The sequence below is a fragment of the Calypte anna genome, chromosome 6 (genome assembly GCF_003957555.1).
Source record: "Calypte anna isolate BGI_N300 chromosome 6, bCalAnn1_v1.p, whole genome shotgun sequence".
NCBI lineage: Eukaryota > Metazoa > Chordata > Aves > Apodiformes > Trochilidae > Calypte > Calypte anna.
This window is the reverse complement of record NC_044252.1, coordinates 1,471,757-1,486,255: the sequence shown is the minus strand read 5'-3', so window position 1 is coordinate 1,486,255 and position 14,499 is coordinate 1,471,757. Positions and strand designations below refer to the sequence as shown.

At 42.9% G+C, this 14,499-nt stretch overlaps 1 protein-coding gene across 2 annotated transcripts in view; it reads left to right on the top strand.

The window, feature by feature from the left end:
* Positions 1 to 14,499, top strand: part of NDST2 (N-deacetylase and N-sulfotransferase 2) — a 111,827-nt gene that overhangs the window by 59,733 nt on the left and 37,595 nt on the right. Inside the window, exon 1 of one of the 2 annotated variants that reach the window (XM_008504003.2) lies at positions 10,281 to 10,361. The exons of the other annotated variant lie outside the window; for it this stretch is intronic. The gene's annotated coding sequence lies outside the window, so the exon portion shown is untranslated. Of the gene's footprint in view, positions 1 to 10,280; positions 10,362 to 14,499 lie in introns of those variants that run through there. 2 annotated transcript variants of the gene reach the window in all.

The following is a 14,499-nucleotide window of genomic DNA, read 5'->3' as shown; positions in this document are numbered from 1 at the left end:
GGAAGGTGCTATAGGAAAGTGCTTTGGCTTCTTTATTTTTGGATGACAAAAGCTACAGAATAATTGTGTTGCTGTTACTGCTGGCTAAACAGTCTTTCTCACTCTTTTCTTGTCCACCATTGCCTGTACTTGACCTGCTTGTTTTTGTTTCAGTCTGGAGATGAAGGTGCTTTTTAACCCTTTCACCTTTTGTCAGGTGGATGGTTTTGGCATTACTAAGCTTAAGTTATTCCCTACATCAGGAGTGATTTAAAGTGTTAGTGTGAGGAAAGGTCTTACTTTGAAGAATTTCAACTTGAAGTGAAAAAGAAGGCAGCAAAGATTAAAGGAAAGCTTTTCTACTTTCCCTTGGCTTTTTTTCCCTATCTGCAGTGGGGAAAAGCTGTTCAGTGCTGATGGGATTAAACACAGAAGAAGTGACAATGACATTTTTCTTCTCTTCTGGAGAGGAATGGTTTTTCAGAAGGTTCAGAGTCAATTTGGAGAACTAAAACAACCTTTTACATTATGGTGGCCTCTTGGTGCCCATCTTATGCCCTTTTCTTTTCTGAGGAGCTCCAGCACAAGGCAGCCAAAGTGATCCTAAGAGTCTAGAAATAACCTTTGTGCAGCCCTTCTCCCAGCTGGGAAACTGATAGCATCCATTTATTCCTCTGCTGGTAACTGTGTGTGCAAAAGAGGGAGATACTTGATCTTCCTTCCTGAAATTTTCTCCCTGGAAGTTGCTGTGCTCTCAGGATACCATGACCATAGTAATGAATTCATCAGTCAAAATAATCTGATTAATTTGATGGCAGAGGGGGAAGCCAGCACATGAAACAAACAGATTATTTTAAGATACATGAGATACCCAATTAGTGACTGACTCACCCAGTGCTGCAATGGAAGTGTTGCACAACAGATTTACTGGTGAGCAACATAATAAATTACACTGGATGGGTTTTCACATAGGAGAGAGACTTGTGCACTGTTACACAGACCTGGAAATAAAACAGCATTGCATATAAGAAAGACAAGGGATATATTATTTTTTTTTTTTTTTTTTTTTTAAGAGGCATATAGATGTGTATGTGCATTTTGCTTAGTAATGGGCTGGGATGTGGCCAGTACTATGGGGAGATTAGCATGGATTTTCAGAGTTGTACAGGGACTTTGGCCAGGACCTGGTGAATGTGTTTTCAGGCATATGGGAAACTGAGACTTGAGTAGGAAGGGAGTTGCTTTGTGTCACTGAGGTTTTGGGGGCAGTCCCTGCAGAGTACAGAGATAATGGAAGGGAAGCTTTCTGTCAGGGAGCATATGTTTTTGTGACAATTACACTGGGTATAGATTAGGACTTGTGGGAGGGAGGGAATGGGAAGATGTGCTTGGTACATAGGACCATCTGCCAGAACCTTGGCATAGTCATTTCATTAATGAGAAGCTTATTAGCTTGAGTCCAGCTGAGAGAGACAAGAAAGGCAGCAAAAGGGACAGAAAGCTGTCATCCAGCTGCCATTGAAACTGGGAAGAGATGTCTCTTGATAAGCTGTAAAACCTGATTTTATTACAAAGAAGTGTTCTCATTCCACTTAATGAGAAGGTATCAGTCTTTTCCTTGCTGACAAAAATGTTTTGCCTCATTTTGTGATGCACCATGAGACATTCTTTGGTGGGGAAAAAATGTACCTGAGAGCGAGTTGGAATTGACAAGAAGGTGCTGGGAAAAAAGGACAGAACATTGGGTTTTAGTGGGAAGTTGGTTTTGCATCAAATGATTGCCTTTTCCCTTTGGCAAACACTTGAAGGTGCCCACTATTGACTGCTGGATATTTTATATTTGTGGTGGCACAGGGTGACACCTGGAAGCTTTGAGAGCTCCAGTCCCAGGCTGGGCTATGGCAGCAACCTCAGAGAGTCCCCAGCCTGGCCTGTGCTCCATGGGAAGCCAAAAATCAAGAGGGTGCTCTGGGTGGGCAAAAAAATAGTGTTCCAGAGGGTTAGGCTGTGGTTAGGAGCCTGTGAACCTCAGCCTCACATGCCTGATGGTGCTGCTGACACAGTAAGTGGCCAACCTGGTGCTTTTCCTCCATTTGGCTGTCCTGTAAATCAGAAAAATTATACTGTTCTGAGGAGCTTTGGGCTATTCTTCTGTTGACACAAGACTTAAGTGCTGGTGTATCTAAACAGCTGTTTTTCTTTTGACCATTGAGTCAGATGTGAGTCTAAGCAAAGGTGAGATGCCTTTGCCTGGAGAAAATGGTGGTTAGAAGTACAAAGTGGTTTGAGTGTTGGTATTTGGGACTTTATTTCCCTTTTGCCTAGTTTTATGCCGTTCAGGTTCCCCTTAGTAGTGAAGCTGAAAGGAAGGATTTAGAAAAAAAACATGTTTCCCATGAAAAAAAAAATAAATATATATTCTGCAGCTGCCTGGGTTCCTGGGAGTGCTGGATGTGTTCAGGTTGTGAGGGTTTCACAAGATGGTCTGGTACATAAGGCTGGACAAGAGTAAGTTCTGTTTGCACTGCTGGGATAATAAAAGCAGTCTCCCTGATATTTTTGCTGACTTAGAGGTAATGCAGATGGGGCATTGTGTCTGACTTGGTCCACTGTGTAGCTTCTAAAACAAAAGGAACATGCATTTTCAAAAAACGAGTAGAAAAATAGAGCTTAGGTGTGTCAAAACACCAAAGCAAAGGGAGCCTTAACTGAAAGGGGTCTGGTTAGTCATCCACTTTGCAAATTCTCTTTTGATACTCAGGAGTGGAGGAGATTAATGAGATGAAAATCTGTGTTATTACAGAGATAAGAATGGGTTATGGTCTGTGGGTCCCAAAGGAGAAAGAATTTTTAAATGTTATTAAAAAACCCCAACTGTGATTCATGTGTAATGCTTAGATGGTTCCATGGCAAAAAAATGATTATAATGCTGTGGAGCATGGTGTTCATGTATGTAAAATACTGGCATAACATAAGTGTAAATCCAGACCCTTTGCTTGTGGAATTCATTAGAAATCCTGCAGATGGTTGTGACAAGCATTAGATCAGACTCACACTGCTATGTCAGAGTGGTCTAAAACTGAAGCTTCTGCTTTTGCAGGGTGGTTTGTTGTTTTTTGTTTTCTACCTGCCTTAAAATGGAGCAGAGTTGATTGAAAGTCTTTTAAAAAATTGTCCTGTACACCAGCCCCTGCTGTGCTTCATTTGCTGAAGCACTGACAGTGATGATATTCACTGCAGTGATAATATTCAGTGGCCATGGCACATGGGTTTTAAACTGGCAGTTCATCTGTTTTCTTCCTCGAGTGGTGGCAAAGCATTGCTGGTCCCACAAGGGCAGGGCACGGGTTTGGCTCTGAACCTAAAAGGCTTTGCACTTAGTGAAGCCATAAAGAAACCTCCAGCTGGCTGGGTGCTTCTCTGAAAAATACAAGTGTGGCCTTGTTGTGAAATGGTGCTCAGGAGAAGCTGTGAGGTGAGATGAGCTCTCAGATCAGAGAGGAGTTGGGAGGCTCCCTCACTGATGTGCCAGTCAAGCCAGGGAAGTCAGATGCTTGCCTAAAAACATGGAATCTGATCACTGATTGACTCAGGATCACTGTGAAAGAGCAGAGTAAGATGAGGGAAGATAAAGAAGGCAGACAGCAGAGAGCTTTTAACTGGGGGTATGAAAAGAAATAAAGAAAAGTAGGAATTTTCATTTCACTGCAAGCACAAAAGCTCCCTTGGCTGTTTTTGTGAACTCTGAAATCGTGGAGCTCTGTGCAGTGTTTTCCTTCCAGCATCAGACCCCAGGGCCTTCTCTGGGAGTGTTATGTACAGCTCTGCTTTTATCTTTTTCTGGGTCAGTGGCTCTCAAACAATGCCAGGCAGAGCTGCTCCAGTCCTGCTCCCATGAGTCAAGTGGTGACACCTCTCCCTCAGCCTAACCCACTGTCCTAGAGAATCTGCAGGCTTTTTTTTTGGCTACTAATCTCAAAGCATTGATGGTGTTCCTTGAGCTCAGGTTGGTTGCTCTGTATCTGTACCTTTTTTCAGGTGCCATCCCTTCTGACAACTCAACCACAGTCAGATTGTTGACTTCAAAAGACCAAGGGAAAGGCTGTGGCTAAGTCCTGGCACCTATAGCACTGACAGAACCAGTGCTTCTCCCCCCACCTTGTTCTGGCACCATTCTCAGTACCACCATTCCTGTAGCAGGAAGATGGGGAGGAAGAGAATTAATGGTTTGTACAAAGATTTTTTTTTTTTTCACCCTTAATGAACAGGATCAAGCTGTTGCATCATTTAAATTCTTCTAAACTGGCTTGGTGTGCCATGTTGCTTTGCATCAGCATCCCAGGAAATGTAAAGAAAGAGAAGGGATGGTAGGCAGAGTTAAATAATGCACTTCAATATTTTTTCCAAACATATGGTAGAGGAGACTTCTGTGGCTGGATCAGGTATCTATTTGCATTTGTGGGAAGCTTTGGTGATGATTTGAGCATTTATATAGCCAACCTCAGGGGTGCCTGGGGAGTCCCCAGGGAGAAGGGAACAGTCTGTTCAACATCTGTGTGTTCCTCACCAGCTGACTGTGCCTGCAGCCTGGCCACCAGCAGCTGTGGTACACCAGGGTACAGAGGTGTTTTGAAAAACAGCAGCAGTGAGGAGCAGAAAACTGTGTGGAAAGAGAGAGAAAGTTATCAGACCTCAGGGAGTGGGAAGGATCCTGAATATCCACATCTCTTCCTGAGCACTGAACTGAGTTTGGGGCTGGACATGGGTTAAGCATGTAAAAGGTAACTAAGAAGTTCTGATGTCTTCTTTCCCCTCATCCCCCTGAAAGCATGACTTCCCTTTCCTCTGGGTCTCTGTTTCCATGGATGTGAATTGCCTTCCTCTCACCTGCTGAAAAAAATCAAAATGCACCTAATTAACCAGGGCAAATGCAACCTGGCTGTTAACAAGTCTTACCCCTTCACAATTTGACTCCAAGGTATTGCATTTATTCTGCCAGACTTGGATTTCATTCAGCAACCAGGAAAAAGCTCTATATTTGTAAATTTTTAATTGTTTTATTGGCTGGGTATTTCTTCTCAGTGCATGTCCTTACACCCAGCTGTGCTGTGGCATTCACTATAAACCTCAGAGTGTATACAAGGAAAGCTGTTTAAACAGCACATAAGAAATGAATCCTGGGCACAACTACGTTTTCTTTGGTGCCCTGTGCCTTTGCAATCATATTAAAGGTGGTTTGTACCTTTTATTTGGGTATAGCTAATTGGCTCTATTTGTTTTCCTCTTTCTAAAAAATAAACAACATTGATTTTAGTTTTCATTATTTCCTCAGTGGGAGCAAATCCTAACTTGGAATTGCTGATTCCCAACATTGTAGACACATTTGAGGGGTGAAGTGAGGAGCCATTTAAACTTTGGGTTTTTTCCCCCCACATCATTTTATTAGATATTGGAGGACTCTCCTCTGCAAGGGAGAGTGCACTTTGCTTTATGATAAAAGGCAGAGATCAAAGGAAGCGTAAGGCAACACTGTCCAGATCAAATATTGACAATGATAAATGAAAAATGTAGAGAAGGAATAACATGGACTTAAAGTCAGCAGGTTTCTGACTTAATTTGCTTTATTTAACAGAGGAATAAAATGAAAGAAATAAATGACCCTCTTCCTCTTGAAATTCTCCATGGTAGCTGTCAACTTCACTGTAAATTGGGGATCACAGTTTAGGTGCAAAGCCTTTGCAGAGCTTTCTGTTGATGCTAAGTCCCTTCCCAGGGGATTTGGGCTCCCAGGTGTTTTCAGGCTGTCTGCATGTAAACCTCACACAATTGCTTTTTTCATTAATCTGGTTATTTGTTTGCTCTTTAATTGTTTTGTTTTGGTTTGTGTTTTTTTAATGCTGTTTTTCTTAAGATAAGGATGGCTTTGTGGCTGGCATAGGGGAGATAAGACATTGCTTTGTCTGTGTGAGCCATGGTTATTAAGGCCAAGGAAAGACTAGTACCAAACTAGGTGTCTTTTAGGGGTTTTTTTTGGGAGGGGGGGAATAGCCTAAACAAGCCATGGAGAATTGTTTAAATGTTTAAATGTTCTGGCTGGGGTGAAAGGTTTGAAGCTCTGCTACTTTAACCCCATAATGCAGAGCCTGCTCCATGGTGTCAGCTCCATGGGCACATTGCTGTCAGGAGCCTGGGGCTCTGTGGCAGGATGGAAACTGGCAGTCTTTTAAGATATGACCCTGTAATACATAAATCTAAATCTTTCCTTCTTCAGGACCCTTCGCTGAGGTGCAGTCAGAAACAAAAGGAAAAGAGATAATTGTAGCACTAGAAGTTTATCAGCTGAGAAAGCTGTTTCCTTCCTACCCGTGTGATGAGAGCAGAAAACAGAAGAGAACAAGGAGAGATCTTTTCTTAGTATTTTAGTTGTTGTACTCATTGCCCCCTTTTTTAAAAAAATTCTCCTCATAAAGATGGGATGAGTGTAGCTGCACTGGGAAGCAGATTGTTAGACTGATCCCTTTTTTTCCCCCTTGATTAAAGTTGCTTTTTTTGCTTGTTGGGAGCCAACCAGCTAGCTGATAGGAGGAGAGGAAAGGAGAAAGGAGAAGGCAGGGAGCATCCTGGTGTTAACACTTGCCTGCCTGCCTTGGTCTTTCTGAAAGCTGGGCTGCTGCAGCAGTCAAGGGTCACAGGGGGTTTCACTTCAACCATTTCACTTCTCAGACCAATTCTGGATGTATGGGACTGAGCCAGAAAGCAGCTATATGTTAAGGTAATCTGTGTAGGTGGCAAGTGTCCTTGATGAGCTATTTCAGTTATATCCTTGCTGCCTGCTTTCTGTTTCAGTCACTTCCTTGGAAGATCCTGACAGGGAATGCAAATGCACTTTTCTCCATGTTGCTTCTTTCTTGAGCATTTGTAGTCTCTGACAATGACTTTTCCTCTTCTCTTTCCCACACCTTTTCTCTCCCCCTTTTATGTATACATTGCCCCTTTTTTTTCATGTTTGGTTGCTGCAGTCCATCCATCCATCCGTCCATCCATCCATTCATCCATCCATCCAGCCAGCCAGCCATCCCTCCATCCATCCCTCTCTCCCTCCTCCCTATGCCCACTGGAAGTCACCTCTGCCTTTGCTCAGTCTTGTCTTTGTGCAAGTTTGAGCTACATGTAAAGCCAGACAGCCTTCTCCCTGATGTTGCAAAGAATTTGTTACCCAGGAAGACAAGCAAAGCTTCGGTCCCTGTGGGTTTTTTTTTCTATTTAATTCTTTTATATAAATTAATTTAAAATCTCCACCATTTACTACGTAGGACTTTCTACTCTCTGTTTGTGTCCCTGTAAATTCTTTTATATTTTGTATCAAGCTACTTTCCATGTTTTCCCAGTGTGTGCTTTATCATTTTATATTTACACTGTGCTTCTGATTTGGGATTTAACAATTATTATCTTGAAACTAAGGCCTGCCATGTTTCTTTGGTGCAGTTACTACTACATATAGATGAGAGCTATTGTCTGCTTAATGACTTGAGTTGTACCCAGACTGAGGGTAAAATCTTCATGGGAAAACAGTTCTGCTTGGTTGAGCTCCTGTCTGAATACTGTTCTGCTGACTGTGTGGACCCTGTTGTGTTTGATTAGTGTAAATATTAATGTTTATGCTTAGAAAAACTATGCACCCTTCTCATTTTCCTGAAGGCTGTTTTATCTGGTGAAAAGGACCACACAAGTGCTCTCCTTATGTGTCCTGGGTGTTCCAGGTTTGGTTACACTCAGGTTTGGTCTCTTTTTTCAGGAGTAAAAAGTAAAATGAAACTTCTAGTGTGGCTGGTGCTGAAAGAAATAAAGGTGTGAGGAATGCAAATGAGTGTCCATACACCCTGAGTAATGGGACCTCTGCTGGAGTTTCTCTGGGTGCTGCACAAGCTCCTGAGCTTTCTCACTACTGTTATGGCTGGTAAATTCAAACACAGGAAAAGATGTGATACTCCTCAGGCTATTGACATCTTCCCAAAATTGCTTATTTGTGTGCTAGGCAGAGGTTCATTTTCATCAGCAAATGGTTTGATGCCTAGAGATGAGATGTGGTGTTGCCTTCCCTGGTAAGCATCTGGGAAGTGGTGTTGAGCAGCTGTGGATAAGGGTGGTAACATGCACTTTGTGCTCAGGGCTTTCCAAACACACAGATCTGTTTGCTCCTCAGGGACAACATAAACATCTGAGTGTGTATGAAGGAGAGAAATGGGAAATTGTTGGGCAAGGTTTAGGCAAGGCCACCTCACTTTTATTTCTCTGGAAATGCCAGAGGTGTTGTCCCTTTACTGCTGCTTTGAACCACTTCTTCAGTTTAAGGTTCTTTAAAATAAATCTTGCTGTGAAATCAGATTTTGCCTGTTCCAGTCGTATTCTATTGGTGAAAAACTCTTATCTGCTTGACAGCGTCACTGTGTTCTTTGTGTGGCTACTTGTTAATTGTTGTGTTCAGTTTAAATTCCTGATTTCCCCATTCAGCTGGTGTTAAATTCTGCCTCCCCTCCTGTTGTGTTTCTATTTCTGCTGGTTGTGACAGGCTTTGGTGGGAAACTGTAGGACAGCAAAAACCAGGAGTCTCTTGACCTCCTTGATACAACAGTTTATGAGCTGAAGGGAACTGTTTAAAAGCTGAAGAGGAAATTATTTGAAACTCATGTTCTTCTCTTGAGTGTCTCCCCTGCATCTCTGAACTCTTGATCCGTTTGGATTTTTTTCATGTCTGCTGTATTCTGGGAAGTAAACCCAACCCACTTTGGTAGCATTTTGCATCAGAAAGTCCAGGCTATTTTACAGTGAAACAGCAGGGAACAGCCAAGCCCTACAGGAAACTTGTATTAAATGCCCTTAGGTGGATTTTGGTTTATCTGTCTGTGTGGGTCTCAGTGGCTGCCATGGGGTAGAACACAGGTGAGAGTCTTAACCACTGCCATAGTATAAATTCTGGTAATAATTAACCTCCTAACTTGATTGTTTTTCTCTCTGAGTTTCACTGGATTGTCACAGTTCTGTCCAAAACACTCCTTTAGATGTCTGACCCTTTTCCAGTGGCCTCAGTTTTGTAGGTCAGTTTTTAGTGTTGCATCTGGCTGGTTGGTTGGTTACCCTGTGCTGGTGTCTCTGCCAAACCTTTGGTGAAGAAACATAGGAATTATGGATGAAAATAAAAGGAAAGTTGTGCACTGGGGAAAAATAGGAGGGTTTTTTTTTAAAAAAAAAGGAGAAAATTTTGCTCTTGTAAACTTGCTGGCAAGGCATGGAGCTGGGCACACTTGGTTCTGTTTGCAGGCAGCGCATGTGTCGTTCTTATTTGTTTACTAATTGATTGTAAAGGTATGAAAGATTATTGAGATCTCAAAGGTCAGAGTTTTTGTTGAATCTAGGTCTGTGTGAGCTGGAGTCACTGCTGATGTGGAAGAGCTGTCTTTAGAGGTTGTCTGACAGGTAAACTCAGCCTTTAGTCCTGACCCAGTTCTGATCTGGGCCCTCCCTCAGGGTCTGGGTGACTCCTGAGATGCTCTCACTGCCAAGCTGCTCTCTGGCTGCATCTGTACACACACACACACACACACACACACACACACACAGAGGCTTCCTGAGCTTCAGGTAGCTTCACAAAGTCCTTTCATCTGTGTGATCACCAGCCAGGTAGAGGGGTGGAGGAAGGGTGTAACTGGGTCCTTCCATGGCCTGTTTTTGTTTCACAGTACACCTAATGGTCCTGACTCTTCTAAATACTTTGGCAATAGACTACACAGATGTCATCACACCACTGAAGTTGTTCTGAGCTGATTCAGCTCTGGCCAAGACTGACAAAGGCAGTGTCTTACAGTGAGCTTTGTTGGCTGCTTCAAAGGGAACACTATTAATGAAGAGCTGTGAGAAATCCCATTGGAAGCATGCTGACGTGTCCACCCCTCCCACCTCACACCATTTCTACTTGTGCTGTGCACTTCCTTTTTTTCCTTGTGGTTTCTCTCTAGTTCCATGTTCCTGGTTTGTTGGTTGGCTTTTTTTCTTTTTCCCTTTGCACTTGCCTTGTCTCATCTCACCCTGCTGTCACTCTTGCACAACTGAGCCCGGGGCAGTGCAACCCTCCCTCTGGTTGATGCCAGCAAAGCTGCTGTCCTGGCCTTCTTCTGTCCTCCTGCCACGGGCACTGTCATGTAATCATTACCTGGGCTCTGCAGAGACAGGGTGCTCCTGCTAAGTAAATGTTTATTAAGTTAGGGAAGGAAGAGAGAAGCACCGTTTCAAGGCTTGTTCCTCTTTTGAATTTATTTTAAAACCCAGCATTGTTTGTAAGCAGAGCAGCTGATGAGCCTTTTTCCTTCACCAGACTGTGAGCAGTGGTAAGTGTGGAATCATTTGTGTTTTTATGGGCCAGCATCTCCAGATTTGGTAAGGGGAAGAGCTTGCTTGAGTCCTTTTGAGTGGTCTGGTGTCAAAGTTAGAAGCAAGGAATCAGGTAGGAGGAGGTGGGCAGATTGGTTTGCTGCAGTGTGAAGCTGCACTCCTCCTTCCTCCCCTGGGAATGACTTTGCAGAGGAAACAATTCCACCAGTCTTGTTGCACAGTTGTCAGCATGAAGTGGCACATGAGTTAATTTGGATCAGAAAGCAATTTCTGAGTTTCCTGAGTGAGAGGATGGAGTGGTTGCACATTGCTAAATCCTACTTTATTTAAATGAAGTTACTACTTCCATACCTTGTGGGCAAAATCTGAGGCTATGTTGTTCAGTATCCATTAACTCTGCCTTTGAAAAGGAATGGGAAGGATGTGGGCTGAAAAGCTTTTTTCAGAGAAGCTGTGACCCGTGCATAACAGCTGTAAGATGCCTTTGGGAATAACTATATTTACATTGCTCCCAGCACACTGAAACTGCATTCATATCTTATACCCACAGGAAATACCATAAATGTAATTAAAAACAGAAATATTGGGTTGGTCTACATTCTGTGCTGAAGGGAGTCCTACTGTTTTTTTTCTCTCAGCTCTCTCTGGATGAATAGTGAGGGAAGATAATTCTTCTGGAGCTCATTTAGGACATGTTTATTAATACTGCACTCTAATGTAGCAATAAAACCACTGGTCCTGTCGAGGTGCCTGATGCAAAACTTGAGAGATTCAGGTTCCTATGATATGTATGGATTTCAGGTACTGCAGAGCCCTACACATGATACAGCTCTAAACTTCCTCTGTTGACCCAAAGCTGAACTTTAACCCTTATTTTCCTGGAAATCCACAGAGGAGGCTGATCCTGCTTCCCCAGTGAAAGGTTTCTTCCAAGGCTGATCTCCAGGCAGCTCCCACTTTGTTTTGGTGTCTGAGCCCCACTCACACGCTGCAGCTCTGTGCTTTCTCTTCATCCTGAGTTTCCTGGAGATCCATGGATAAGGGTCCTCAGGCTTTGGTTGGATAAAAGGATTTGGGAGGTGTAGGACCTGTGAATTTGGTGTGCCCTCTGTTTTCATAGCACACTCACAGTGTGATTCAAATAGAAAATCTTGTCTCCTGGAAACTTTTTGTTGCCAGTTTTGCAGGTGCTAAGAGGCAGAGGCTAAGAAAGGAGCAAAAATACCTTGAAAAACATAATAAAGGGTTTTGTACTCAGAATACATTGTTGTGGCAGTGGTAATAGGAGCCAGGGCTACTTTCGCATACAGCAGAAACAGAATAAATGAAAAACAAACATTTGTAATGGAGTAGAATTAATCAACAACCACACTAGCATTCTGTCCAGCTTGAGGAGCTGTGTAACTCCAGAGATACTTGGTGTAAAATTCACATAAGAAACTGCTAAATATGTGTAATTGGTGAGAGAGTGACAACATTAATGGAATGCTTCATATATTCTACTCCTGTCCATCTCTCTGTGACAGCATGGCTAGAACAGCAAAGGGAGAGGGTGGGATTTCAGGCACAGCCACAGTAACTTGCCCCTTCACCACAACTGCAGGGAAATGGGTAAAGAGAGCAGAACTGTGGAATTAATAGGGACTGGGAGAGGACCATGCAGTAGGCAAACCAAATATATATATATATATGGCCAGGTAGACCATGCAGAATCCTTTTCACTGGATATGGGAGAGTTATTGGAAGCTGTAAGTTATTGTTACTGATTTAAATGTGGACTTTGGGCTCTCATTGTGCTAACCCATGATTGGTTCATCCTTAGCAATACTTGCTTATTGGTTAAGGATGTTTTAAGGTTTCCTGCAGTGAGTTTCCCTTGGCCATTAAATCCCACAGTTAGAACACAGAAAAAGTAAGAGAGTAAGCCACAAAATGCCTGCAGCCTGTTTCTCAATAAACCTTTATATTTCTGTGGAATATATCAACTCTATTCAGTCATAGCAGAAGGAAAAATAACCCCCTTTTCTCTTCCATTATATTTTAGCCTTTTCTGGTTCCTAACTGTGCCTACTTTGCTCTGTCACCTGGTTCTCATAAGGATTTGTCCACCAGGTATTGCACTCACCAGTTCCTTACCTCCTTCTCCTGGGCCTGGTTATAGTAACCAGTTCCTCTGGAACTTGTGGGATTGATCTGAGTATATCAGTGAGGTCCTGTCCCTAAAACCCCTCCAGAAATATACTGGTTTGCTTAGGCACTGTGTTCTTCATGCATCTTGCCCCATTTATGCAGCAGAGATGTATTCTAGTACTTGAACAGGATTTGGTCTTAAACATTTTAATTAGTTTATTGTGCTGAAGGTCAAGAGAACTGGCAGGTTAGTGGGGGTTTTTTGCCAGGTACTATTTATATAATTTTTAAGGATTGGTTGTTGCTGAAGATGAGCCTGTCAAGTATTGACAACGAAAACAAAAATCAAGTAACTGTTTCAGATCGTAGGCACTCCTAAGTGTAAAGGCTGTGTAAGGCTAGCAACCTGCATAGCAACACCTAGTAAGCTCATTATCTTTCCCTCCTTATAAGCTTACTTGATCCCCAAGTGGGCTTTGGAGATCTTCTGTGAGATAAGAAATGTGAGCGCAGCTGAACAGAGACAAAAAATTAATTAGAAAGCAGAAGGGCACGACTTAGGGTGAGGTGGCAGGGGGGGTTTGGTGCTCTGAGCTCAATGTATCATCTGTTTGCCAATGGAATGGCTTAACTCTGGCCCTTCTCACCATGCATTTTAAATGAATATCATCTTATGGTTGGGGAATACATCAGAAGCTTTTTTCCTGCTTTAATGTGGAAGAGGAAAAGTTAACAATACTTAACAATACTGTTAAGTTTCCTCCTGTAAAGTTTATTTTTAAAGTCTATTAAGTTTCTCTCCTATAAAGACAAACACACGTTCTTCCTTTCTCTCACCTTCCACACAATGATCCATGTGCTCATATATTCCCAAATTCTCTCAGATTATACTTACTGTATCTGGCATTAAATCCAAGGCACTCATCAAACTGCCAAGGTCTGTCCTAAGGTCATGTTTAAAAGCTTGGAAATCAACTTAGGCTGTGGTGATGGACAACCACAGGGCTTCCAGGAAAGCTCCTGTCCAGTCAACCATTACAAGAGATTAATAAATCCATTGATTTTTAAATCTGCTCCTGCAGCCAGTATGCACCAGGCTCTTGGCAGGGCATGGCAAGGGCCAGGGCTGCTTCAGGGACAGGACAAATAAAAAAAAAAAAAGGATTTGAGGTAGGACAGATTTTACCAGTCACCAGCCAGCTCAGAATTCACCAAAATTACACACATAAAATGTGTTTCTGGAGATTGTGCCTATTTGTTATGCCAGTTGTGGGTCTCTGTTAGCCTCAGGTAAAGGGGAGATTCAGGGCAGGAAGGTGTTCCTGTTACCACACAGGTACCTGCTGCCTTAAATGCTTCCTTCCATCTCCTCCTGTCCCTCCTGTGGCTGCTGAAGAGAAGGAGTTTGCCCTCCTCCCTTACTGCTCCCCAGAAAATCTGCTGTATATCCATGTTTTTGAGAAGAGCTAAGGAAATCTGGAGGCTTTATCAGTATTTGGGTGGGAAGGGATGGAGGAACTCAAAAGAAATCTAATTTTTTCCAGGCAGTTAGTGCAGCATTAAGTGCCTCGACAGCAATCTATCTTTGGGAGTATTTTTCTAGGGGAATTAACACACAAACATGTTTCTTCCTCACAGGCTGTGCTGAGAGCTTTTAAGATTTATGGGGCTGGCTCCACCATATCCTGTGCATTGTCTGTACCTGGAAACTGGGGGAAAGCCAAATGGATCAGTAAAAGGGTGGGCAGAGCCCTGGGGCAGGGTCTGTGCTCAGAGGAGACTGAGGATTGGGGCAGGAGGGTATTGAGGCTGAAGAACTGGGTGAGAAATCCTGGTTGACACATGGCTGTAAACCCTGCTGGATTTGTCCTGTGTTTCTGTCCAGAGGTGAAGAATTGTTCAGGGATAATGTTATCAACACTGGTGCTGTGGTGGCAAGAACATCTCTGTAAGAATGTAAACCAAACAAGCAGGTGTCTTGCTGTGTCCTGATTGTGGCAGAAC